Genomic DNA, 26326 nt, shown 5'->3' on the forward strand with positions numbered 1-26326 from the left:
CTTTTTCTTGGCATTTAGAGATTATTTCGCTATCCTTTTTGTATATTTGTCTCTCTCTCTCTCTTTTTTTTTTGGTACTGGGGATCAAACTCGGGTCCTTGCACTTGCAAGGCAAGCAGTGGAACCACTGAGCTAAATCCCCGGCCCTATTTGTCTCTTAATTATTGAATTTCATTGGCATTTACTCCCCAGTGGGTTTGTTAACTTCTTCTTCCATCTCTGCCTTCCTTCCTTCTTCCCTTCCTTCACTTCTCATGTCACTGATTTAAGGAATTAAACATTTGGGTCCCCTATCTCCTGCTCTGTTTTCAACATTTTGCTATCATGTGAAAAACTCCCACTGAAATACCCAACTGTGGGTATCACAGTTATTTATGATCCACACCATAGACTCTCCAGGAAGGATCCTAAAATTACACCAGAAAAGATATTTTATAAGCAGTACCATGGCAAGGGCATCGTCCTTCTCATAGATTCATAAACTAGAATAAAATTTACAAATGAAATCTGTCTCAGTAGAAAGAATAAAGCAAGTTATGCCAACTGTATTCTAAATTATTTCTTCTCTAAAGCAATGTCAATATTTTATGAAAATGAGTTTTAAACTTCACGGAAATCATTCTACAGAAAGCTATTAGGAATATTAATGCAGGAAAAAGGTGTTTTCAATAGATATTAATTTTTTGTTGTTTTTAATAGATATTAATTTGTAAGAACATTTCCTTTTCTTTCCTCTTTTAGAGTATTCAAGAGGTAGCCATGATTAAATATTTTAATATAAAAGAGACTATTTCAATGCATACTGGATATCCAGAAATATTTGCTTAATTTGTTCAATGAAATCAATGCAAGGGCATGAATGGCTGCATGTGAGAAGAAAAATGCCTTATGTAATATTTTCTTCTTGATCTTTCCCTTGGAGAGTTGTTTGTGCATAAAGCTGGTGCATAAAGTTTGTGCATAAAGTTTGTGCATAAAGAGGTGTTTGTGCAAAGCTCACTGCCCAACGATAAAAAATGATTGAACCCCAGAGCCAGACGTGGTGGCACTCACCTATAATCCCAGCACTCTGAGAGGCTAGGCAGGAGGAGCATGAGTGTAAGCCCAGAGTGAGTAACTTAGTGACTTAGCTAGACCTTATCAAAATAAAAATTAAAGGGCCGAGGATTTAGCTCAGTGGTTTTGCAGCCTGCTGCACAGGCACAAGGACCCAAGTTTGATCCCCGGTACAATAAAATAATAATAATAATAAAAATTAAAATAAAAAATAAAAAGGACTGGGAATGTAGCTCAGTGCTGAAGCACCTCTGGGTTCAATTTCCAGTACCCAAATAAATACACAAGTAATCAAACAAATAAGTAAAATAAGGCACCATCCTGAAAGCAAAGAACAGCTCTTAGCAGGTACCAAATCTGCTGACACCTAGCCACAGACTTCCAGTATCCAGAACTATGAGAAATAAACTTCTATTGTGTATAAATTAGAAAATAAGGGCCAGGGATTTAGCTCAGCAGCACAGTGCCTGCCTGGCAAGCACGAGGTCCTGAGTTTCATCCTTGGTACCAAATAATAATAATAATAAAAAATTGGAAAAAATGAGGAGAGAATTAACCCTGTGGGCTAGACAACATGGGTTAGCTAGTCAATGAATTCCTAGAATTCACACTGATCACTTGCTTACTCTTCACCTCAAATACTTGTTTTATTATTCACTCATCTGGCTGTTTGTATGTTTATGGATTTCCAAATTAAGACATTTCTCTTTGCACTGATGCCTGATTCTCAGTTATGGGTAAAAATGCTATCTTTAAACATCATCAGCTTCTGCATAGTACAGATGATCCATCCACAGACTGTGTTTCTGAATACACAACATACAAGACCAACAAATGTTGGTCTACAGACTGTATTGATTTACGGCTGCGTTTAATCAAATTGAAAATGTGCTTCTAAAAACTCCCTTCTCCGAGGTTAGGACTGGCTGCTGAGCAGTGGTTAACTCTTTAGGCACCGTCAGGCAGCATTTCCCAAATTGGCATATGTTGGATGGAGCTGAAAACCTGAGGAGAAAATTTCTGAATTCCTTTGCCCTTTCCCTGGGTGAGCGGGGCCCCAGCAGTCTGTACCTGTGTACGCGATTCACCTGACTCTGCCTCACATCCATGTCTGGGAACAGCTTGGAGTGGCCACAACTCTCACAGGCAGGCAAAGGCGAACAAGGCAGGTAAACACAGTGACAGGGCCAGTGTCACATGAGAACTCTGGGCTCTTCAGTGTGTTTACTCCCATTCCTGGCCTAGTTTGTGGTGCCTGCTTTTCCTTCATTTCCTCTCCAGGGTCTCCGGCTTCCTGCATCCCAGCAAGTTTCTTTCCTGCCTATTCCACATTTATTTCCTTTTTCTACGTCCTCACACTTGGCTTCTCCTCTGCCAAACTCTCCAACATAAGGAAATGGTGACCTGATTACATTCACCCCCAACTGCTTCAGCCTCTTTTTTTAAAGACCTTTAAAAACATCCCAAAGAAATATTCCAAACCCCCAAAACACAGGCCATGGAATGGTTTTCATTGCGTCCTGCACTGTAGCTGGACCACACCTTCTTTCTGTTTCTTACTCGGCATTGCAGTCATCTAGATTGCTGCTGAAACGTGCATGTAAGTGGTACCAATGTGAAGAAGCAGATGCTATTGCAAACTAGGAGGAGCATCCTGGGAAGCCTTGTGTGGGAATATCCTGGCTGTGGAGGGGAAAGACGAAGTGGGGAAGAGAGAGAGAGCAAGGCTGGAATCCTGAGTGCCTGTGGTGAGGAAACGAGACAATCTCAGGGTACAGGAGATGAAACGCAGGAGAGCCCTACATCTCCTGGGTCCAGAGGCTTCGAAGCTTGTGTGCTGATGACGAGGATGAGTCAGGCGTGGTGACACACACCTGTAATCTCAGCACTCTGGGAGGCTGATTCGGGAAGATTGAAAGTTTGAACACAAATTAGGCAATTTAGTGACTTAACAAGACCCTGACTCAAAATAAAACAAAAAACGCTGGGGATGCAGCTCAGTGTGAAGGCCCTGGGTTCAATCCCCAGTACCCCTCCACAAAAAGAGGCTACAGCATTTTCTTATAAATTTCCAACTGTTTCCCTCCAGGCTGTTACATTATGGAAAATACCATATTGATTTTCAGTCATATCAGGGGGAAAAAAAAGACTAAATATTGATATTTTTAATTTTAATAATCCCGATTACCACACAGGCAGTCTTTGAAGCAGTCTCTGACTTACTTGTCAAATATTTTAATACTGACAAATACCCAATGAGAAAACAAGCTTTTTTCTTCTGCTATATTGAGCATATTAAACAGCTTATTCTAGAGAGAATGTAAGATCATCAAATAGGACCAGGCTATGAAAGCATTTTTTTTTTTTGAGATGGAGTCTCACTATGTTTCAAATTTATGGACTCAATTGTATCTTCCTGCCTCAGCCTCCTGAGTATTTGGGACTACTGGCATGTGCCACCACGCCCAGCTCGTGTTAAATTTATATCCACAGAAAAAGTTAATTATTTCTCTAAATCATATTAAGCTTATACAGTGTTAAGATCATTTAGATGTTAAAAATGTTTTGTTTTGTTTTTTGCGGTACTGGGGATCGAACTCAGGACCTTGTGCTTTCGGGGCAGGCGGTAGAACCACTGAGCTAAATCCTCAGCCCAGATGTTTAGAATGTTAATAGCTTCAGCAGCATATTAAAGGCCTCTGTTGGATTGGGACCTTGGCCAACATAAAGTCACTTTACAAATGGCAATAGCTTATAATAAAATCATCTAAACCAGATGTAGTGGTGCACACCCATCATCCTAGCACTCTAGGTAGCTGAGGCCCAAGGACTGGAAGTTTGAGCCCAGCCTGGGCAAGTGACTTAGCAAGACCGTCTCTCAAAAGAATTGTAAAAAGGACTGAGAATCTAGTTCAGTGCAAAAGCCCTGGGTTCAATCCTTAGTACTGCAAAAAGTACAAACAGCTAGGGCCGGGGATTTAGCTTAGTGGTTCAGCCGCCTGCCTCGCAAGCGTAAGGTCCCCGGTACCAAAAAAAAATGCAAACAGCTAAAACACACACATATTCCACCTGCCCTTTGAAGATTCTCAGGCTCATCAAGTGCCTGCTCCATAGCTCCCTTCTCTTCATCCCCTCTTCTCCCAGTTCTCCTTTCCTCCCTCCCTCCTTCCTTTCTTATTTCCCTTCCTTCCTGACCTCCCTCCCTCCCTACCCCTTATCCCTTCCTTCCTTTCTTTTCTTTCTAGGTCACTGCATAGTTAATTTTAGGAGCAAGCATTTCCAATTCAAATTCCTTCAGAGGCTAGACAGATAACACACAAGAGTAAAGCTGTGGGCATCACAAACAGTTTGTGACTCTTTTGGTTTTGTTTTGGTTTTTCTTTTTTGGTACTGGGGATCGAACTCGGGACCTTGTGCTTTCGAAGCAGGCACCAGAACCACTGAGCTAAATCCCCAGCCCTTCGACTCTCATAAAGGACTGAGGCACTGAGGCGCCCAGGAGCCGCACTGCTAGGTTACCCATCCATGGGCCGAGCTCAGATAGGCAGGCTGCAGACCAGGGTTAGGCCAGGGCCTTTTTTGATTTGTTTGGTTTTGTTTTTAACTTGCTTGGATGGGTGAGGGTTTATCAAAATGTCAGAGTCATGAGACTTAGAGCTAAGACAAACATTACATGTCACCAAAGCTGTTTTTCTCATTTTACATGACAACACAGGCTTTTTCTCATTTTACAAAGCTCCAGTGTGGGATGAGCCACAACTTGGCCAGGCTCCTTCTCTCTCAGGCCGTTCTCTCTGTGGCTTCAGCCAATCTGTGTCTCTGCACCAATGAATCCCAAATTTATATCTCAGCTTGCCCTCTCTCTGGGCCCACAGGCTCAAAATTGACAAGGGCACAGAAATTCCAGGTGTGGTGGCTCACACCAGTACCAGTAGTCCTGATATAGACAGCTAAGTTAGGCAGAAATATTGTAGGCAGTCAGACAGGGTTAGGCCAGAGGCAGAGAGAGACAGAGAGAGACAGAGAGAGACAGAGAGAGGGACAGCATAGAAGATGAGAACACATGGAAGCTGTGGCTGGAGGCACAGCCATTGAATGCCAGGCTTCAAAATAAAGATGAAATGCCTATATACCTCTGAGAAATAAACAAAAGCTTGACTATCACCCTTTTGAGGTCCACAAATAAACCATTACCTCCTTAAGGGTTAGCCATCTTTTCCCACCGACTAAGACTAAGACAAAGACTAAGACTACTAAAACAAAGACAAGACTAAAACTATGAATTATCAATCAAGGTTAATGATGTCATCCATGTATGCTTGCTACAGGACTTGCTTCCCCACTGGATCAATATTACCTAAGTGACTATACTTGTAATCTTACTGGTTGGTTATAGTTTGTGCCCACCACCCTCATGACTTTGCTCTATAAAACTTCCTTTGGGAAGTAGGCCTGATGGGACCCCATTTTGGACCCCTCTTGTCTCTCAGGAGCTATTCTTCTTCCCTACTCCTATTCCCTAATACATTTTCCTACTCTTGTTTCTTAGAATTCATTCTTTGACTTCAGGGAACATGAATTTGGTGTATCTGACATCTAGCAGGTTGGGAGCCTCATTTATTTCCCTTATATCATTCCTATTTCAGTCCTAGCACTTGAGAAAGCTGAGTCAGGAAGATCAAAAGTCCAAGCCCAGCTTGAGCAATGTAGTGGGACCCAGTCTCAAAATTAAAATTTTATTTCATTTATTTTATGTTTTGATAAATTTTATTTTATTTTCTCACATTCCCCCCTCAAGCTCCTTCCCTATGTACAAAAGCTTTGTTTCCATTTTTTCTATTTTCACTTTCTTTTTTTTTCTTCTATTTCACTTTCAAAATTAAAATTTTTAAAAGATCTGAGAACGTAGTTTAGTACAAAGGCCCTATATTCAGTCCCCAATACTATAAAAAATTAAATTAAGTTTAAATAAATTTTTTAAAAAAGAATATTGCAAGTTGGAGACCAGCCTGGGCTGTATGTCGAGTTTGAGTCCATCCTGGACTATATGGTGAGCTTCTGTCTCAAAAACCAAAAGAAAACAAGAAAAGGAAAAGACATCCCTACTTCCCTCCAGAAACCTCTTCTCTTATAACCGCGTGACCTTGATAAATACAGACTCCATTCTCTGGGCCCCAACCACGTCAGCCCTACCCTGAACGCTGACTTTTCTCCATAGAACTTCCCACCACCCTTCACACATCTCCATCTGGTTGCATCTTATCTCTCTCCCCTACTCCATAATCGGTACAAGTGCAGGACCTGGTCTCTTTTGCCAATTTCAGATGTGCAAAACTTGGTACAGAGTAATTAAATATTATAAAATTAAAAATGAATGACAAGTCCCTCTTTCATGGAATTTACATTTTCATAGGGCTTGGGGAATGGAAGAAGGTAAAAAAGAAACAAGGGAGAAGAATGCCATAGTTAATAGGCAAGAAAATCAAAGGCTAGTTGAATTAGTTCCTGTAGATATGAGAAAGGTATTATGCATTAAGAGGTGGTAATTATTATTATTATTATTTTTTTTTTTGGTACCAGGGATCGAACTCAGGTCCTTGGTTTGCAGGTGGTGGAAGCATTGAGCTAAATCCCCCGCCCAAGGTGGTAATTATTATAAAGGAAATGAAAGCTAGGTAAAGGGATAGACACTGATGGTGGTAGGAGGTGAGTATCATTTTATACAGCAGAGGCAAACACACTCTTAACAGGGTGGATGTTTAAGTGCTGGGCTGGAAAATGCCCTGGGAAGAGCCATGTGTCCGTCAAGGTGAAAGGGAAGAGCACATGTGGAGACTCTGGGCAGCCTGTTTAGAACAGTCAGGAGGCGTCATAGGAAGAAATGTGGGTGAAGGGCCAGGGATTTAGCTCAGTGGTTCCAGTGCCTGCCTTGAAAGTGCAAGGTTCCGAGTTCGATTCCCAGTACCAAAAAAAAAGAAAAGAAAAGAAATGTGGGTGAATGGAGGCAGCACTGGGCAAGATCATGAAGTCCTTGCAAACCTTAATAGGTACTTTGGGTTTTGTGTATGAAGGTGTGTGTGTGTGTATTTTGTTGTTGTTGTTGTTTGTTTTTCTGAGTAAAGATGGGAAGCCACTGAATTATTTCACACAAATACCAGTAAGTTATTTGATTTGGTTTATTTTTATTATTTATTTATTTTTGAGGCATTTTTGTTTGTAGTTGAGGCTGGCCTTGAACCCATGGGTTCCTCCTGCCTCAGCCTTTCGAGTGCTGGGATTACAGGCATGCGTCACCATGTCTGGCTTGGTTTGTCTATTTTAAAGATCACTATGGCTGCTCTGGTGTGGAGTCTGTGTTACAGAGTAGCTGTCGGACGTCTGAGAAGCTGCTGTAATGGTCTAGGAGGAGAGGAGGCAGCTAAAACTAGATACTAGCAATGGAGAGAGGTGGCGTTAATGCTGGAGTCTGAGTCCAGACACAACCAGAAGGGAAAGCTGCACCAGGTAGGAGGACACAAAGCACTGAACCCAGAAAGCATTCAACACTCCCTTGTTTATCACACATATTCATCACATACATTTATCAATGCAAATGTATCAGATGCACGCCTAATTACTTCTTGGTTTTTTCAGTACTAGGGGTTGAAGCTAGGGAATTGCACTGAGCTACATCCCTAACCCTTTTTTATTTTGAGTCAAGTAGTCACTAAGTAGCCTAGGCTAGGCTCAAGCTTGCAATCCTCCTGCATCAGGCTCCCAAAGTGCTAGGATTATAGATACGTGCCACCATGCCTGGCTCAATTTGTTCATATTTTCATTTCAATTAAATGTTCTCACTCAATAGTTCAAAACTATCCTTGTCTGTTCAGAATTTTTAAGAAATTTGTTTTCAAAATTAAAGTATTCGCCTGGTATTTAGCTCAGTGGCTCCACCGCCTGCCTCACAAGCACAAGGACCCAAGTTCAATCCCTGGTACCAAAAGAAAAAAAAAGGAAGTCAAAATCAAAGTGTCAACTCACCAAAAATGGTTCTTACTTTTAGGTTTAAAAAAGGCACTCAATTGCAAACTAGATTGTCCCACAAAACAATTCCAAGAATTTAGGATTTCACATGAAAGGATCCTATTGACCTTACATTTCTGACATTTCCCTTGGATGAATTAAATTGGCCTTTCATTTTTCTCTCCTATTATCTGTGACATTCTTTTCCTTTAACTCCTTAATCACAGACACAACTATTTTTAGATGTGTCACTTCTACACCGAATACATGTTTTGAACAGTATGGATTTCCTGCATGTGGAAAGCATGGTCTAGGGCCCTTTCTTTGCCGTGGATCTAAATCCCAAATGAATGGCTATAACTGGCTCAGTATTTCTCAAGGGGCACACAGCCACAGCTGGCACAGTGGCAAATGCCTATAATCCCAGCACTCTGGGAAACTGAGACAGGAAGAGCACAAGTTCAAGCCCAGCCTGGACAACTTAGTAACTTAGGGAAACCCTGAATCAATATAAAAAATAAAAAGTGCAGAGGATGCAGCTCAGTGTCAAGCCCTGGGTTCCATCCCCAGTACTCACAGAGAAAAAGACTGGGGGTGGGGGAGAAACTAACAGGCTGAGGAGTACATGTGGATCCAAGACGAGAGGAACTCTAGGCTCTCGTGTCATGGGTTGGCCATTGTGACCTGGAAGGGGAGCCCTCATTCCTCCTCTCATTCTGGGCAGGACCTTTCACAGGTCTTTGCCTTCTGGGCCTCAGTTTCTTCACCTTTAAAATGGAGACAGTGCCAAGGATTTAGCTCAGTGGTTTCGCCACCTGCTGCACAAGAGCAAGGACCCGAGTTCGATCCCCGGTACCAAAAAAAAAAAAAAGAAAAAAAAAGTGGGAACAGTTATGCAGCATCTTTATCATGGGTTCACAGTGAGCACTGGACAACTCTATGCTTATAAATGACATAGAATGTATCTTCTAGCTTCCCAACAGGAACAGCTTTTTGCTACTATCATTAACCTGTGCCAGCATATCGACTGTCCTGTGGCCAAAACACCAGGGTGGACTTAGATCAGCCTGGTTCTTGACTAATTTCTCCTCTTAGAAGATCATAGCTATCCCCCCATCTCAAAGTTTAATCAAATTGGTGGAGGTGAAGGCTGAGTCAGGATGATCATTGTGAGTTCAGGGCACCCTGGGCTACACAGTGAGTTCAAGGCCAGGCTGAATTACATAGCAAGTCCCTAACTCAAAAAACAAAGTTTATTTAAAATATCTTCTTCCCAATTTTCAATGAAATACCTGTCCTATGGAAAGCAATAGACTGTGAACTCTGGAATGCCACAGGCCTAGGATGGAAGGCTGACTGCATTCTTCCAGAATCCGTGACCTTGGGAAAGCCATGGACCTCAGGCTGTGGGTTTCTTCATCCACACAATGGACCCATGAGGGGACCTCTCGGGCTGCGACTGTGTTAGAAAAGTGCAGGTAAAGCAAACAACTTAGTGCCTGGTCAAGTGACAGCGGGAGGAAGGGAAGGAACAGGCGGAAAAGGAAGGGATGAGAAAAGGACAGGGAGAGAAGGAAGGCATGGAGGAAAGGAGGAAGAGGAGAGGGAAAAGCATGGGAGAAGAAGAGAAAGCAGGAAGGGCAGGTCAAGGAGAATTACAGGATAAGAAAGTTTGACAAAAGCCCACCAGGAGGAGAAAGATTTACTTTAACAAACCATCAAATGGTATGAAAAACGTGTAGAAACAGGATGCACAGGGCTGGGGATTTAGCTCAGTGGTTCTGGTGCCTGCCTTGAAAGTGCAAGGTCCAGAGTTCGATCCCTGGTACCAAAAAAAAAAAAAGAAAGAAAGAAAGAAAAAGAAATAGGATGCATATTTTTATTTGAAAAAGAAAAAGATTTCTTGCCTCTTCTGCAGGGTCATTTCTCTTATGAGGGATTTTCCTATGTTACTCATGGGACAGATTTAATATAAACTTGGAAATTTTGTTCATATTTTCTCTGCAAGAATAAACATTTCTAAAATACATTGAGAATAATAAATCAAGCCAGCCCTGATGGTGCACACCTGTAATCCCAGCACCGTGGAAGGTTGGGGCAGGAAAATCGAAAGTGTGACCCCAGCCTGGAAATTTACAGACTCAGCAGGATCCTGTCTCAAAATAAAAAATAAAAAAGGGATGGGAATGTAGCTCAGTGTAAAGGCCCTGAGTTCATCCCCAGTGCTGGGGGAAAAAACCAAAATCATGTCATACATTTGAACCTCTTTAAATACCGCATGTCACACACAAGAGCATGTGACACATTAGTAAGTTGTTTGCCTAAAAGTACAAATATTGTATTATTTATATTATGTGTGGCATAATATGGAAATGTAGAGATCTTAGGAAAAACTACCCAAGCTCAGGGATCTGGGATGTAGTAGCCTCCTGATAAATATTGTAGGACATCTGTATGCTGAATTTCTCTTGATTCAGTAAAAGCTCTATTTTTTTCACTGTAGGCCCAGCTTCTTCTTCTTTACTAGACAGGTTCTATCTTATGTTCATGAATCACTGAAAGGGAATAGTAATACAAAAAATGTAATCAGCAGATGAATGGGATGAAGCCCCAAGGACAAGCCTGGAAAACAATTCTTTCTCAGGGCGAAAAATCTAATCTTATCCCACAGATAAATTGCAGTTCCTCATATGAAGAATGAATGTAAACAATGCTGAGCATGGTGGAGCAGGCCTGTGATCCCAATATTCAGGAGACTGAGACAGGAGGAGTACCTTGAGTTCAACCAGTCTGGGCTATATAGTGAGTTCAGGCCAGCCTGAACTGCACAGTAAAACCCTTTCTCAAAAACAAACAAACAAACAAACCTCTAAACAGAATAATAGCAAAGCCCCCTTATTGATTAGGCCTGAGGCAAGGAAGGCCCTCTTAATATGTCTGCACATAAGCACCATTATTTTATTCCATGAGGCAAGGTGATATGACAGGATCTCTGAGACCCAGGGTGGCCTGGGTTCTGTCTGGCTGAGTTCTGGCATGCCTTGGCTGTGTGGCCTTCAATGCGTATTAAATAAATATCCCAGGAGGCCATTGTTTGGACTCAGTTCATAGGCTGAGCCTCAGACCAGACTAAAAATAAAAATGGAGTCACTCATGCTACAGTTTCAAGTCACCAACCAAAACTCAGCTGTTTATCTGGCATCCTAAGAAGCCAAGAAAAATGAGAGATAACCAAATTTCCCCAAAAAAGGCCAGTTTCAACTGGAATGATAAAGAAATTCCCTTTACTCCTTACTTTAAAAAGGTAACCTGAAATAGCCTGATGCTAGCCAATCAGTTATTTTTCTGTTGTTTTGTCTCCCTGTTCCTGCCTTACATGAACAGAAGCTTTGAAATCACAAAGCCACTCCCCAGCCCCATCAAGTGTATTTTTAATTCTAAATTTTCACTACAACAGACAAAAGCCAGGGTAAAGATCATTGGAGAATGAGGAGAAGAGATGAGGAAAGCATTTGATAATTTATTAAAACAGAGGCACTTAAAAAAATCTTAAGTATTTATACAATGAAGCAAAACAAGCCAGGCATAGTGGTACATATCTATAATCCTGGCACTCTATGAGGCTGAGGCAGGAGGATTGAAAGTCTGAGTGAGAACCTGTCTCAAAAATCAAAAATGGGGGCCAGGGATTTAGCTCAGTGGTTTCGCTGCCTGCTGCACAAGCATAAGGACCCAAGTTCAATCCTCGGTACCAACAAAATAAAAACTAAAAAAGGGCTAGCTCAGTGTGAAGGCCCTGGGTTCAATCTTCAGAAGAAGGTGAAGGAGGGGGAGGGGGAGGGGGAGGGGGAGGGGGAGGGGGAGGGGGAGGGGGAGGGGGAGGGGGAGGGGAGGGGGAGGGGGAGGGGGAGGGGGAGGGGGGAGTGAGAAGCAGTAAGATTATTTTTTCTATGAATCTAACACATACATATTCCTGAGAATTTATGAGGTCTCTCTGGTATCCAAACTGTTTCAGACAGATAAGACTTATTGTAAATGGTCATATGAGTACGATCCAGGTTTTTAGAAACAATTTCTGATTATTTGGAACTCTCAGGGACATGATAATTTTTACATATATCAACTGGGTAGGCAGATGGGCCTCCCTGTCTAAAACCAAACCAACCTGGCCAGTTTTCAACACTACCAAAGAGCAATGGGATCAATGGGTTCTATGTTTGGTTTATTCAGTTTAGTTCTTTTGCTGTTGTTGTTTTTTCCAGTACCTGGGATCAAACTCAGGACTTTTCACTTGCGAGGCAGGTGCAGTGCCACTGAGCTAAATCCCCGGCCTGTTATGTTTTTTGAGACAGTGTCTTACTATGTAGTTCAGGCTGGCCTTGAATTTACTATGCAGCCCAGGCAGGCCTTGAACTCCCAACAATCCTCCTGGCTCAGCCTCTGTAATCCCAGAGTGCTGGGATTAACAGGCGTGTGCCACCACATCCGATTATCGGCTTAGTTCTGTCAGAAGTCAGAGGTCACAGGCTGATCCTTCAAGTGAGTGCTGTTCTAAAATGTGTTAGAATGGGGCAGAACTTTTTTTTTTTTTTTTGGCATACTGGGGATTGAACCCAAGACCTTTGCTCTATCCCTCTTTTTTATTTACTTATTTATTTATTTATTTATAAATTTTGAGACAAGGTCTTACTAAAGCTGTTAAATTGCCCAGGCTAAATTGTGAGCCTCCTGTCTCAGCCTCCCGAGGACTGGTATTCCCACTCTGCCCAGCCTGGGGTACATCATTCTTCAGAAAACTGGAGCTTTTGCACTCTGTGCTCTGACATCCACAGTAGTGACCAGAGACAAAGTCTACAGCTTATCTTCACTGTCACTCCCACTGCTGGAACACTCACCATGTGCACAGAAGGAAATCCACTGATGTATTCAGGAAATATTTGTGAATGTTTCGGAACTTTTGCTGGAAATATCCAAGCCAGTGTCATCTATTTTAGGAGATGACCAATTTGGAGAGTGGGGATTTTACCAAGTAACACAGCTGGGTAAAAAGCACAAGAGGGGCTGGGGATTTAGCTCAGTGCTTTCGCCGCCTGCTGCGCAAGCGCAAGAGCCAGAGTTCGATCCCCGGTACCAAAAAAAAAAAAAAGCACAAGAATATTTTGTCGATGCTTTAAAAATTGAGATGATGATAAAATATGCAGAAAATAAAGTCAGGCCAACCCCTGAGAGCCCAGCTGAAATGGAGCTCCTAGAAGAGGTATAACATACAGGACTGAGGAAAGAGGGTTTGTTTGTTTGGCTGGGGGTTTTTTGTTGTTTGTTTTTTCAAGAGAAAAGTAAAACGAACAAGAGGCAGGGTTTCCCATAGTTTCACTTCACAGAGAAACCAATGAGGTATGAATATTGGCATGGGTCGGTGTTGGAAGACTTGATGCCTTGGAAAAAAAGCATATCAGGAGATGTCCACGATATGCTGACAGGCTATCAATGGTTTGCATACAGAAACTACATACTTGTCTGGTGTAAAGCCTCATATCACATATTGTGTTAGATAAAAATGATAGCAGGCCCACTGTTAGGGACTGGGCTTCGGCACTGGGAGAAAGACTAGACTAAAACTCCAAACTCTGAAACACAAACTTTCGGGTCACCAAACTGAACAGAAGTCGTTATCTGAGTGTTTGGGAAAGCAGACGAATGAAAGCCAGATTCCCAAACAGGCCAATCAGCATGACAATGACACTCCCTGTGCTTTAATCCTACTGGCTTTAATCCTTACAAAAAAAAGTCTGATGTGCACCTCTCAGCTCACCCTGGAATAAACAAATTAAAAATAATACTTTTTACCCAAACTCACAAATAATACCAAACCACAATGATCAAAACACACTTATCAGTTCTTTTTTCTTTTTAACTGTAGTTTGAATCCAAGGGCTTTGCACTGAGCTATATTCCCAGCCCCTTTTCCTTTCTATCTTGAGACAGGGTCTTGCTAAATCACTAAGTCACCCAGGCTGCGCCTCAAACTTGTGCTCCCCTGGCCCAGCCTTCCAAGGTGCTAAAATCACAGACGTGAGCTGCCTGTCCAGTTGCTTTTACCTCTTTTTCAACACCTGTCTTGCCTATGGCAGACTTGGCAAATAAAAGTACAGAATACCCAGTCAAATTGGAACTTTAGGTAAACAACAATTTCTCAGTACTGTATGTCTTATGCAATATTTGGAATATGCTAAAGGTAAAAAATTATTAGTTCCTTTTCTTAAAAATAAACTTTGTTGGGGCCGGGGATTTAGCTCAGTGGTTTTGCCGCCTGCTGCGCAAGTGCAAGGACCTGAGTTCAATCCCTGGTACCAAAAAAATTTTAAAAAACAAAACAAAAACAAAAACAAAAAACTTTGTTTTGGGGCTTGGGGGGGTGGGGTAAAATAAAATAAAATTTATATTTCTTATAAACATAAATTTTATTTTATTCCATTCCCCCCCCCCAAGCTATTCAGTACTTATCTAAAATTCAAATTTAACTGGATGTCCAGTAGTTGTCTCCCCGCTCCCCCTTCCCCGCCCTTCCCCCTCCCCTCCTCTCCGTGCTCCCTCCTCTTCTTCTTCTTTTTGATACTGTGGATTGAACACGTGCTCTATCACTGAGCTATGCCTCCAGGCCAAGGAGTCTAGTATTTTATCTGGATAAACTCTGGCTAAGCTACTCCATCCCCTCCTTGGAGTTCTGCTTTAGTTAATAGAAACATGGATTTGTATTCTTTAATACCAAAATGGAGAGAGTACAAAGTATCTTTCTACCCGGGTTCAAACCCTGGCTCTATCACATACTGGCTTTGGGATCTCAGGTAAGTGACCTAATTTTTCTATGCCACAGTCTCATCTGTAAAATGGGATTAATAACAGTTCCTTCTTAGCGGGGTTGTTTAGGATTAAATGAGATGGAGCGTACCAGGGTCCACACAGTACTTAGCTCACAGCAGATGCCCCATTAATCAAGGCCAGGGTGATCACTGTTGGTAAGAGAACACAGCAGAAAAACAAACTGCCAAAGAAGGCACTTGGGATCTTTCATTTGTTTGGAATACTCCTTATCTATACAGAGACAATTAAGAGCTGTCAATGGTTTTGACATTCATTTTATTTGACAAATAAGAGGTAGAACATTGGAATGATAAACGTTTTTAATTAAAACATTTAATACAGTAAAAGACACATTGTCATCAATCCCCCTGGACATGCTTCCAAAACACTTATCCCATCATCCTTACCACTTAATAGACAATGCTGATGCAGGGAATTAGTTTACTTATCCATTTCCTTTATTTTTTTCCCCATTTCCTTTAAAAGTGTGTATATGTATTGTAGACAGCTAAGTTAGGTAGAAATATTATAGGCAGTAAGACTCGTGGGAGTCAGTGAAGAAGATAGGAACACATTACAACTGCAGCTAGAGGCAAATCTGTTCATTGAAGGCCAGGCCTCAAGATAAAGATGGAATGACCAGGCCTGCATGCCTCCCCCAGGGATATGCAATATACTATAATTAGTATCACCTCATCCAATAAAGTCCAGATAGACATCAGTAACCTTGTGGGTGACCAAGACCTCTGGATCCATCCCTTCCTAAAAAGGTCTTGGTTTTCCCATTGGATCAGTATTACCTAAATGGCTACACTTGTAATCCTATTGGATGATCATAGTTTTGACCCACGTTGTACCCACCTCATGATTCTGTACAGACCTTGTGGTTTTGCTTTATAAAACTTCCTTTGAGAAGTGGGTTCATTGGCAATCCACTTTTGGGTCCCCTCCTGTCTCTCAGGAGCTGTCTCAATAAATTTTTCCTACTGTTAACCTCTGTTGTTCCTTAGAATTCATTCTTCGATTTTTGGGAAACACAAATTCAGCATATCTGACATCTAGCAGGTTGGGAGTTACATTTACTCCCGGTATATTCTCTCTCTCTCTCTCTCTCTCTCTCTCTCTCTCTCTCTATATATATATATATATATATATATATATATTTATTTATTATAAATCCAGGTCTTACATACAATTTTGTATATGTGCTGCTGAAGCGAGCACCAGGTCTCACATACAGTAGGTAAACACTGTACCATTGAGCTACATCTCTAGGCCTAAAATGTGTGTGTGTGTGTGTGTGTGTGTGTGTGTGTATTTTTTTTTTTTTTAAATTTTAGGGCCGGGGATTTAGCTCAGTGCTGCTGTTGGCTGCCTCGCAAGCACAAGGTCCTGAGTTCAGTCCCCGGTACCAAAAAATAAAAAAAATTAAAAAATAAAAATAAAAATTTTATCCCATTTCCCCCTCAAGCCCCCTCTATTCCTCATGTATGAAAGCTTTGTTTCCATTTTTTCCTTCTATTTTCACTAAAATGTATATTTTAAAGAAAATTTAAGACAGTATTTCTCAAAGAGGAGGTTTTGTGAAAATTTACCCATATCATCCTTGTCTGTGTACTATCCACCACTGCCAACCCTCTCAGAGATCCACTCCCCAAAATAGATTCAAAGGTTAAAAAAAAAAAAAAAGAATCCGAAATAGAATATTTCTTTTGGCCAGGAACAATGTAGGTAGGACTTTTGTCCCAAATGTGTCTTTTTTGTCTGGAGCCCCTGCCCAAAACAATCCTTCTCAATGTCGTCATTATTAAGGACAAAGGACAACTGGCTCTCCACCCCCAACAAAAGGCTCCCAGCAGAACAGCTTTTTAAAGCAAAAGCCAAAAAAAGCTGTAACCTGTGGCCTCTATTCACCACCGGAAGACTCTAAATGCTTTCTCCCTTTTGTAATGGAGAACATCTGCTCTTCTCAGAGTTCAGTCTCTCTCCCAGCAAGGAGTTTTACATATAGAGAGGCAGTGTCCTTTCCTAATGTGGCTTTTTCTTGTCCCTGATGAGGAAAATGTGCTCTTTTCAAATGGTTTTATGGCCAGAACCTCTAACTTACCTAAAGGTCCCAATCTGATTTCTTGCCTAACTATAAGCAAGAAACACTACATGGATAAATAAAAACAGGAGGCTTCTTTCCAAGAAAAATGCTGATGCACTAGATTTTTTGTGTGTGCGCTCCTCTTTGTAAACTCTTAGTTTTTAGTTTTAGTATATACAGAACAAGAGGGTAAGGTAAAAATTATCGTTGGGGTTTTAGTTGGTGTATGTAATTAAAATGGGAGCCAGATCACAAAACTTCGAACTCAAGGGTATTTCTTTAATGTGATATGCTTTTCGTTTTTGCATTCTTGGGACTGAATTGGGGGCCTTGTCCAGTCCGTGCTAGGCAAGCACTCTGTCACAGGGGGACAGGCATCCCTTGCACTGCAGGATGTGTTTTTGTACAGTCATTGGATAAACAAAATATAGAAAAGCAAGGCACAGCCAAGCAGGTACAATTTGGGACCTTCATCCATGGTTGTCCGATGAAAAACAGTACAGACAGAGTAGAGAAGAGTTTCACAGTTTTTCAAATATTAAACACAGATTTCCCATAAGTTCACACAATTCTACTCCCAGGTAGTATTATAGACAGATGAGTTAGGCAGAAATATTATAGGCAATAAGGGCCAGTTCCTCAAGAGGGTCAGGACAAAAGTGAAACACACCACAGCTGCAGCTGGAGACACATCTGTTGGAAACTGGGCCTCAAGATAAAGACAAGATGACCAGACCTACGTACTTCCTCAAAGAACAAACATTGAGCCTAATGAAGTCTAGACAGACAGCAGCCACCCCAGTGGGTGACCAGAGACCTCTGGACCCATCACTTCCTAGGAGAATCTTTGTTCTTTCCATCCACGCTTGTTACGTGACTTGTTTCCCAACTGGACCACAATTACCTAAGTGACTATATTTGTAACCTTGTTGGAAGATCATGGCTGTGGCCCACATTGTACCCACATGGATCTCATTCTATAAAATGTCTTTATAGAGCAGGGTCCCCAGCTACCCACTCAGGACCCCTCCTGCCCCTCAGGAGCTTTCCTATCAATAACATATCTTCCTACTCTTAACCTCCATTGTTCCTGGAGTACATTCTTCGATTTTTAGAGAACAAGAGCTCAACATATTAGACAGCTAACAGGTTAGAAGTCATAATATTTCATCTCTGATATTATTTCCTGTAGTATTATGAGCTCAAGGCAAACACCACAACCACACCAAGACTTCCTGCAACTCTTCATAGCAGCAGTACTGATGGGAAGTGCACACACCCCAAAGGTCCATAGACTTAGAATGGACAAAAGCAAATGAAACAAACACAAAAGCAGGGTTGGGGTGTAGTTCACTGAGAGAGTGCTTGCCTAGCATGTGCTAGTCCCAGGGTTCAGTTCCATCCCTAGCATCACAACAAAACAAAAATAAAAAACCCCAAACAGTGGCATACTCAAATACGAAACAGAATTAAACATTAACAGTAATGAAAAGGTGATTGACAGGAGCTATAGCACATAGCTATAACTTTTGAAAAATCATGCTAAACCAGACACAAAAGACCACATATTATATGACTCCACAGCTTGGGGTTGGGGTGTGAATGGCCAAGAAGGCATGAAGGATCTTATTAGAATGCTGAAAATGTTTCAAAACTGGTGATGGTTGACAATATTGCTAAAAATTATTTGATCAGGAGTTTAAGGCCAGCCTGGGCTACATAGTAAGACCCTGCCTCAGAAAAATCAAACAAGCAAACTAGAAATATAGGCATTATAATTAGCAGAACTGGGATTGAACCCAAGGGTACTTTACTACTGAGCTGTGCCCTCAACCCTATTTATTTTTTTGAGACAGGGTCTATGTAAATTGCCCAGGCTGGCCTTGAACTTGCAATCTCCCTGCTGCAGTCTCCAGAATAGCTGGGATTGCAGGCAGTGCACCACAGTGGCTAATGTTATAAATGATCAAACCGCATAGTTACCAGGGTGGGCTTTATAGTATGAGAAGTATACACCACAACAAAGTTACATTTAAAAAGTCAAAGTAGTAAAGAAGGAGGAGAAAAAGAAGCCACAGTGGTAGTGGTGGTGGTGTGGTGATGGTGGGGAAGCCATATTTAGAGCCTAAAAGAAGTGAAGGACAGGGGCCGTGGATTTAGCTCAGTGGTTTCACTGCCTGCTGCAGAAGCACAAGGACCCGAGTTTGATTCCTGGTACAAAAAAAAAGAGAAAGGAAGGAAGGAAGACAGAAAGGAAAGAAAGAAAAGAAAAGAAAAGAAAGAAAGAAAGAAAGAAAGAAAGAAAGAAAGTAAGTGAAGGACAAAGGCAGTTGTAGTGGCGTGTGCTTGTAATCCCCAGCACCTGGAAACTGTGGAAGGAGGATAGCTAGTTTGAGTCTCGCCAGGGCACCTTGGTGATTTCCTTCAACCCTGTCTCAAATAGTGACAACTGCACACAGTGTGTCAGGCACTCAGTTGAGTACTGGGGACATATGCTCTCTGGCAGGGGAGCCTGGATATCATGCAGTGATATCTGTGGTTCATCATGTGCCCAGCTGTGAAGGAGAACTAGGTCCTGCAAGAGCATGCAGAACGTGCTGCTGGAAGAGGGAAAAGCAGAGCCAAAGATCTGATGGGGAATTACCAAGCTGGGAGAGAGAGGGAGGGAGAGGAGAAAAATCCCAGAAGCTAAGAGTAGAAGATGTGATGTTTGGTTTCTGTTATTAAATATGGAATGTGTCACAAATTTGTGTGTCATTCTTGCATGGGAGCCCATCCTGATCTGCCCTGACTCTTCCTGATTTTAATATATGTGCTGCCCAAGAGAGCATTACTATGGGGTTTTAAAAACTTTGCACCTGCCGGGCACAGTGGCACACACCTGTAATCCCAGCACTTTGGAAGACTGAGGCCGGAGTATCATAAATTCCAGCATACCCTGGGGAATTTAGTGACTTAGTGAAAATTTGTCTCAAAAATAAAAAAGGGATTGGTAATGTAGCTCAGTACAAAGCCCCAGGTTCAATGAACAATAAACAATAGTAACAGCAAAACTCTGCACCTGCTCTTGAGTGTGGTCTTTGCTCCGAGAGCAAGAGGAAGACAAGGGAAGGTTTGAAGGTTTTAAGCAAAGGACCATCATCTGATTAGCCTTTTCTGGCTATAAGAAGATTGGTAGAGAGAGCAGGGATGGGAACAGAGAGATACACAGTGGAAGATGAGGCTAGAAATGGAACTGGAGTCACAATGAGAAAGTCTGAGTTTTATTCAGTGTTGAAAAGGGAAGTAATCAAAGAGTGGTCTCCAGATCTCAGATCAGCTGGTCAACTAGAGAGGCGAGACCAAGACAAGGACTCACGTGCACGCCCCATACTGCATTAATGACATGCTAAAACTGCGTCTTCCAGAAGTGATCATAAACATCATCTAGAGCACTTAACAAAAAATGCCAACTCTTGGGGCTGAAAATAGAGCTCAATGACAGAGCACCTGCCTGGCATGCATAGGTTGTTAGCCCCAGCACCACAAAGACTAATTCTTCAATCCAGATCTTCAAAATCTGATTTATTTATTTATTTTGCAGATTGAACCCAGAGCCTTCACACTGAGCTATATCCCCAGCCCCTTTTTAAATTTATATTTTGAAACATGGTCTTGCTAAATTGCTCAAGTTGGGCTTAACCTTGTGATCATCCTGTCTCAGCCTCTTAGAGTGCTGGGATTACAGGTTTGTGTCACCACCCCACCCCTGAATCTGAATCTTAGAAGAAGAAACTTAAGAATCTGCCTTTCCATTATTGTTTTTTACACTGCTGCAGGAGATTCTCACAGTCAAGCAATTTTTAGGAAACACTGATCTATGCCTTTTACTTATGAATTGATTATCAGTGTTTAGACAAGCAGAAAAATAGAATAAAATGCAATATAGAAGCTATCCTGAAATATGACCACCTTTTTTTCTAGTAAACCATGATGATACAAGCTGAAAAAATGTGGTTCTCCTACAACAAGAAGAGGTAAAAACATATTAATATGGTAAAATAAGAATATTGCAATGGACCCGCATAACACTTATTTAACAGTCTCTGGTGTCAGTACTCAAGAACTGTAGGTGTGATTCTTGGTAGAATCTGAATGTATTGTTCTCCTAGGGCTGCCGTATCAAATTTCCACAAACTTGGTGACTTAAAACAAGAGAAACTGATTTTCTTTCAATGCTGGAGGCCAAAAGTCCAAAATCAAAGTGCTGACAGCGCTGTACTCCCTCTGAAGTTTCCAGAGGGGATTCCTTTCTTGCCCCTCTCAGCTACCTATAGCTCCATTTGTTATCCATTTCATTTTGGAGAGTGCAGGGGAACCAACCCTCTACCACTGAGATACACCACCAGCTCCTCCATTTGCTTTTTGGCTTGGGGTTGCAGAATTCTAATCTCTGGCTCTGTTTCTAGGAGCTTCCTCATGCATATTCATTTCCTTCTCTTTTACCTCTTAGAAGGTCACATGTCAGTGGTGTAATACATCTGGTTAATGCAGAGTAATCTCATCGCAAGATTCTTAATTCTATCTACAAAGATCCTTTTTCCAGTTAAGGTCACATCACAGGTCCCAGGGCTTAGAACTTGTACATATCTTTTTCTTGAGGACATATCTTTTCCTTAAAAAGTTTTCTTCTTAACTTGAAGAAAAGTTAGAGGTTAGAGTTTCACAATTCAACCCACTACACTGAGTAATTTAAAACTACAAGCAGCTGGAGGAGGAGATCGGTAATAGAGCACTTGCTGAGCATGTACAAGGCCCTGAGTTCAATCCTCAGCACCATTCTAAAAAAAAAAAAAAAAAATTGTCAAGCAGGCTTATAGGATGTTCCTACCTTTATCAATGAATTTAGAAGGTGTTCTTAATATAAATGCACTTAGTTCAATGCTCTTTAGAACATGTTTTGTTTTGTTTTGTTTTGTGGTGCTCAGGATTGAACCCAGGGTTTTTGCACTGAGCTACATCGCCATTCCCTTCTTAAATTTTTAATTTAAATTTCAAGACAGGGTCTTGTTAAACTGCCCAGGGTAGGCTCAAATGTGCAATCCTACTGTTTCAGTCTTCCATAGCGCAGGGATTACAGGCACCACACCTGGCTAGACGTTTGTTTATGAATGAATTCACTCACTCGTCTGGGTCATGTGTATTTTTAGAAGCAATACTTTGTCATTTCAAAATAAGATATATTATTAAAATGCTACATATAGTAAACAAAAGTACCATCAGAGAATTACAGTTTTGCAAAAGAATCTGTGCCTTTTTCAGAAAGAAAAATTATAAGCACTAAGATACATATATCTATATATAATGTATATATAGTATATATAATATACACAATGTATATATGTGTGTATATATGTATAATATATAATGTATATATTACCGTTTGGGTCTAGATGTCCCCTCAAAGCCTCATGTGGTCACAGGCTTGATCTAGAGTATGTGAAGCTGGAACTGATTCATGATGCAATGCTAGGCTCAAGGGCACTAGGATTAAAAAGGGGCAGAGAGATGCTGTTAACTCTCTTGTTGCCTTTGCTGCCTTGTGTGTGCCATGTTGTTTCTTCTCTGCCATGCCTGTTTGCCATCCCTGCCTTGGAGCCTGCTCGTTATGGACTGAAACCTCTATGAACTGTAAGCCAAATAAACCCCTTCCCCTCTAACTTTGGGTGTCGGGTATTTTGTCTCAGCAATGAGAGAAAAGTAACTAACACAGTATATATACAAATATATATCAAGAAAAGCAATGTGGAAGACAGCAAACTATTGTAGTGATTTCTGATTTCTGCTGATATTTCCCCTTGGGATGTGTCAATAAATAAAACTCAAAAAATTCTGTTATTCCAGAGCAAAAGGCAGGAATAGCTGATATGATAAGGATATGTGAAGTAGCTGTTAGAATAGCTGTAGACAAATACATGAGGAGTATGTGGTTAATTAATAAATATCAGGCACTTAGAAAAAAATAATACTTTACTTGTACACAAAGATATGATGGATATGTGAAGCATTGTTGGATAGAAAACAGCATGGTACTAAAGGAAAAAAAAGCAATGATTGCTGAATAATTGGGGAAACTAAAGGAGATTTAAACAGAAGCATTTTCCTTAGTTACAATCACCTAGAGGTCTCTCAAATTCCTTAGTAAGAAAAGGTTGACACTAACAGAAGAACTCTAGAATATCTGCAGTGATTTATTAGTGTATTTAAATATCTTCCTTCCTTTCTTTCTGCCTTTATTTTTATTTTTTTCTTACAGCAAATGAATTTATTGTTACCATAGGCATAATAACATACTATATCTCTCTGCCAATATCATCTGAAAACCTTCCATGTTAATTAAATAAATACACAATGATCTTTCATCATAGTCCTTTAAAGACACATGTTAATTCATGCTGTTAATCTTAGGATCACAGTGTATTGAATCCAAATATAAACAGTTGGGGTGACTTTCAAAGTAATGTTGGATTCCTCACTTTATTTATAATCGCACTATAACTATTAGGCTCATTTCATAGGCTCTATCATGCATTAATTATTGAGTGGCAGGAATTAATTAAAACTTTTCCTCCTACAATGTCCATTCCCAGCAATGAACATTGCAAAACCAGCAAGGAAAGCATTGTTACTGTGCAATACATGAGGGTCTGGAACATTTCCAAAAGCTTAGTTAAAAAAATGGAATGATGTTTGACATTTCCTGAAACTGCTGCATTAATACTATATGATTAATAAAAGCATGTCACTTGCATGGACTGAACCAGCAATCAACATGCACCCAGAATGCACATGAGTGAAAATGCAGTGAAAGGAAGTAGTCTTAATGCCTATAGGTCACTTCCAGTCAAAGGTTCAAAGGACTGAATGATCAAGGTGCTCATTTTCTCAGTAGGACTATCTCCTGCTAGGAGGATGATGACAGTGGCATTGACAAGTATCATCAAGAGACTGCAGTACCATTTTGTTTTCTTTGGATTCTGGTTGCACGTTCACACATAAAGAGAATTGTCCAGTGCTGTCTCTTTTCTTTGCAGCTGGAAAGCATGCTGACAATGCTAAGCCAAACTGGCTGGACTGAGAGTGTTGGGGAGCAATCGTCTGTCCAAATGAATGGATAAATAGATACGACAATTGCTATAAACATGAGGACAAATGGAAATATTTTCACCAGTAAATATGACTTGAAAAGAGCCAAAAGGATATCGACTGCTGAATTTAAATAGAAGTTGAATCCCCACCCACCCCCATATAAGGTACCTGGTGTACCTTCTGTGTCTACAATCCACTTGCAATTAAGTTTGAATGCTCTTTCCATTTAAAGTAACCCCAGGAAGTGGGTCATTTTGCAAAGCCAACAGTTCTTTCTGTAGTCATTTCTGCATTGACTCTAATGGAACCATTCCTCCAAGGTCAGCAAGGCCAGAGACCCAGGAGCAGAGCTGCTCTCTCTTCCTTTTTATCTTCCTCTCTCTTTCATTTTTATTTATAAAAAGATGGTTTTTAGTTCACAGAAACTAAACCCACTCTGAAGAATGAATACTTTAAATACTTAAGAAAAACAGAAATTTATTTAGAAGGCTGAAGTGTAGCTCAATGCACACATGAAGCTCAATCCTCAGCACACACACAAAAGTTTAAATCTTTAAAACAAATCCCCAAGTATTTTTTATTATGATTTTTTATTTTTGGTACTGGGAATCAAACTCAGGACCATACGCTTGAGAGGCAGGCATGGTGCCACTAAGCTAAATCACTAGCCCTATTATGATTTTTCTTGAGGAGATACAGTTTGAGATAGGTTGTCTTGCTATACAGTCGAGGTGGCCTAGAACTTGCTATACAGCTGGAAATGGCCTGTAATTCATGATGCCCTTGACTCAGCCTCTCATGAGCTGGATTAAAGGCATGTACCACACGTGGTCAAAATCCCCAAGTATTTATTAAAAGAGAGGAAAAAGGAAGACTGATAATCACACCTAAACTACAGGGGCCCAAATACTTCAGTCAAGTTTCCAGTATCAAGGATGAGTAGACTGGTTAAGTATTAACTTTGTAAAATGAAAGTTGGACAAGACTTGTGTAGTAGTCAGATTTCCTGTTGTTAACATCCACAGCTTAAAGAAGCAAAGCTTTAATTTAGGTCATGATTTCAGAGGATTCAGTCCATGGTTGGCTGGTTCCAAAGCAGAAAGAACATAGTGGATGGGCATGGCAAAGAAAAGATGCTTAGTTTTGGTGGCCAAGAAGCAGGGCAGGAAAACAGTGCCAGAGAGGAAAGGTTGAGGGACCAGATACAGTGCCCAAGGTCACTGCCTCCACTACCGACTCAGACAAACCCAGAAATGTGCTTTACTTATCCCCTAGGAAGCTCCCAAACAAGCCCACAATCCAGTTTAATCATCACAGTTTGCTTCTATTAGAATACACAGTTTCCTTTTATAAAAATCAACTCGTCTTTCTGATGATTTATTTGTCCAACTATACCACATCGGTAGCTATACTGGAAATACATCTCAAAAGCCAGTTCTCAAATAATGACATTTCCAGATAGCAAATCTAATTCTGTCAGGTTTTACTATCAACATCCATCTTTCTCTGTTGTGTTTCTAGACTTGAACTTTTTAGTCTTTGCCATTATGGCCAACAAAACACCAACATACCTCGCCAAATTTATACTACTGTCTTGCAAATTCTGCCAAACATGATTATAGGTAAATGAACTTTCAGCACTGGATAGTTATTATTTAGATTAGTTGACTCTTGACCAATCAGGTTACTATCGGGTTTCTATCCCATCTTTTAAAAATTTAATCATGGCAGCATTTCTTTCTTTGTGGTTTGGTTTTGTTCCAGTACTGAGGACTGCTCAGGGCTTTTGACTGAGCTACATCTTCAGCCCCTTTTTATTTTTTTGTTTTGAGATAGGATTTCACTAAATCACTAAGTTGCTCAGGCTGGGCTTGGACATGTGATCTTCCTGCCTCAGCCTCCCCAAGGGCTGGGATTATAGGCATGTTCCATCATCACTAGCTTACCTTTAACTTTTGTAACTCACATAAATTCAGCCTTCACATTAAAATATTTCAATCAATTCATCCTACATATTCTTTTTTATAACTTCTAATAATCCCAGGCATCAAATATCTCCAGTCATACCTCAATATAAAGAGATATTGCTTTTTGTTTTTCATAGAAACATTCAGAAATGATATACATTAACACTCTAATCATTCATGCCAAAATATGAGAAAGCCCTCCCACTCCTAGCCTTTGTTAACC

At 40.8% G+C, this 26326-nt stretch overlaps 1 protein-coding gene and 1 pseudogene across 8 annotated transcripts in view; both read right to left on the minus strand.

The window, feature by feature from the left end:
- Window positions 1-26326, minus strand: part of Palm2akap2 (PALM2 and AKAP2 fusion) — a 504788-nt gene that overhangs the window by 112580 nt on the left and 365882 nt on the right. The gene's annotated exons all lie outside the window — the stretch shown is intronic.
- On the minus strand, window positions 15179-24466 carry LOC147825784 (ubiquitin-conjugating enzyme E2 W pseudogene; annotated as a pseudogene).

The sequence above is a fragment of the Heterocephalus glaber genome, unplaced genomic scaffold (genome assembly GCF_053883595.1).
Source record: "Heterocephalus glaber isolate CG9 unplaced genomic scaffold, H.glaber_assembly_v1.0 deba00001481, whole genome shotgun sequence".
NCBI classification, from domain to species: domain Eukaryota; kingdom Metazoa; phylum Chordata; class Mammalia; order Rodentia; family Bathyergidae; genus Heterocephalus; species Heterocephalus glaber.